Genomic DNA, 2,602 nt, shown 5'->3' with positions numbered 1-2,602 from the left:
CACTGTGTCATCAGTTTCAGTGACTTCAGTATCCTCATAGATGACCTCATTATGATTTTAATATTCAAGGATGCAGGATAATAATACCTCTCTTGCAATGATCTTGTCTTCACACATATATGTGTATTTCCTGTCGTCATAAAAGATATTTTTTCATTACCAATAACTGTGCTACCAGTAAAGTCTCAATTTCAAGTATCTCCAACTGTCCCTTTTTATCTTTTCAGCTGATAATGAGACAGCCAAATGGCTAGGCAGATAAAAAGGGGTCCCCAGAGAATCTCCCACCTGCCCCACAAGTGTTTACACCAGGTACTTCTGGGCAGATGAGGGAATCCAGGGCTTTTCTGGGCATGCCCACAGTGCACTGGAGCCCAGCGTGTGCACGGGGGGAAAAGTGTGGAGCCATGGGGAATTCCCGCCTTATGCAGGGGAGGAGCCTGCTCTCTTCAGCTCCTGTAGTGACCTGGGAATCAATCTGCGAGGTGGAGGGTTGGCTAGCAGGACTCCATCTCACTTTGCTGAGCATTTGTTTTCTTTTTCGTTTTTCCTTTTTGCCTAGTAAATTCTGCTACTCACCTTTCTATGTGTCTGCAAGTTTAATCTTTCCTGGTTGCGTGACAAGAACCTGGTTTTAGCTGAACTAAGGCGAAAGTTCTGCAACGATAATATGCATTAACTCCACACCAAGAAAACTAGGACCCCACAAGGACCCATAATTCATTGAACTGTTCCACTTTTTCAGTGTCTCTTAAAGCCTTATGTCCTCACTTCATTTATGTATACCCTAAAATACTTGCACCTTCGTTTTAAATATTTAGCTAAAGAACAATCCTACGGAAGGGCGGGCGGAGGATCCCCAGCCGGTCCGGAGCCTGAGCCTGAGCCCGAACCGGGAGCCGGTCGCGAGGACTCCGGCCTGTGGGACCGCCGGGCCCCCAGCGATGGCGACCCTGTGGGGAGGCCTTCCTCGACTTGGCTCTTTGCTCAGCCTGTAGTGCCTGGCGCTGTCCGTGCTGCTGCTGGCGCAGCTGTCAGACGCCGTCAAGAATTTCGAGGACGTCAGATGTAAATGTATCTGCCCTCCCTATAAAGAAAATTCTGGACATATTTATAATAAGAACATATCTCAGAAAGAGTGTGATTGCCTTCATGTCGTGGAGCCTATGCCTGTGCAGGGGCCTGATGTAGAAGCATACTGTCTACTCTGTGAATGCAAATACGAAGAGAGAAGCTCTGTCATAATCAAGGTTACCATTATAATTTCTCTCTCCATTTTGGGCCTTCTACTTCTGTACATGGTATATCTTACTCTGGTTGAGGCCACACCGAAGAGGCGCCTCTTTGGACACTCACAGTTGATACAGAGTGATGATGATATTGGGGATCACCAGCCTTTTGCAAATGAACACCATGTGCTAGCCCGCTCCCACAGTCGAGCCAACGTTTTGAGCAAGGTAGAATACGCCCAGCAGCGCTGGAAGCTTCAAGTCCAAGAGCAGCGGAAGTCTGTCTTTGACCGACATGTTGTACTCAGCTAATTGGGAGTTGAATTCAAGGTGACTAGAAAGAAACAGGCAGACAACTGGAAATAATTGACTGAGTTTTGCTGGGTTTCGTTTTAATACCCTGTTGATTTCACCAACTGTTGCTGAAAGATTCAAAACTGGAAGCAAAAACATGCTTGATTTTCTTTTTCTTGTTAATGTAATAATAGAGACATTTTTAAAAGCACACAGCTCAAAGTCAGCCAGTACATCTTTTCCCATTTGTTACTTTTACTAATAAAAATAAATCTGCCTGTAAATTATCTTGAAGTCCTTTACCTGGAACAAGCATTCTCTTTTTCACCACATAGTTTTAACTTGATTTTCAAGATAATTTTCAGGGTTTTTGTTGTTGTTTTTGTTTGTTTTTTTGGTGGCAGAGGGGAGGGATCCCTGGGAAGTGGTTAAAACTTTTTTCAAGTCACTTTACTAAACAAACCTTTGTAAATAGACCTTACCTTCTATTTTTGAGTTTCATTTATATTTTGCAGTGTAGCCAGCCTCATCAAAGAGTTGACTTACCCATTTGACTTTTGCACTGACTGTCTTATCTGGGTATCTGCTGTGTCGGCACTTCATAGTAAACTGGATCTGAAATGCCTGGTGGCTTTTCACAAAAAGCAGATTTTCTTCATGTACTGTGATGTCTGATGCAATGCATCGTAGAACAAACTGGCCATTTGCTAGTTTACTCTAAAGACTAGACACAGTCTTGGTCTAGTGTGTGCTCTTACTCATCATCTTCTAGTACCTTTAAGGACAAATCCCAAGGACTTGGACACTTGCAATAAAGAAATTTTATTTTAAACCCGAGCCTTCCTGGATTGATAATATATACACATTTGTCAGCATTTCCGATCGTGCTGAGAGGCAACTGTTTGAACTCCAATGTGTGCAGCTTTGAACTAGGGCTGGGGTTGTGGCTGCCTCTTCTGAAAGGTATAACCATTATTGGACAACTAGCTTTTTTCTTCCTGTGTCCTCTTTGGAATGTAACAATACAAATAATTTTTGAAACATCAAAAAAAAAAAAAAAGAGCAATCCTTATTAAGTC

The 2,602-nt window shown here is 43.0% G+C and overlaps 1 pseudogene; it reads left to right on the top strand.

Annotated features, from left to right (window-relative positions):
• Positions 1-928: 928 nt before the first annotated feature.
• LOC103217547 (transmembrane protein 9B pseudogene) lies at positions 929-2,078 on the top strand (annotated as a pseudogene).
• The last annotated feature ends 524 nt before the right edge of the window (positions 2,079-2,602 follow it).

This window comes from Chlorocebus sabaeus, chromosome 10 (genome assembly GCF_047675955.1).
Source record: "Chlorocebus sabaeus isolate Y175 chromosome 10, mChlSab1.0.hap1, whole genome shotgun sequence".
NCBI lineage: Eukaryota > Metazoa > Chordata > Mammalia > Primates > Cercopithecidae > Chlorocebus > Chlorocebus sabaeus.
This window is presented reverse-complemented; position numbering and strand designations above follow the sequence as displayed.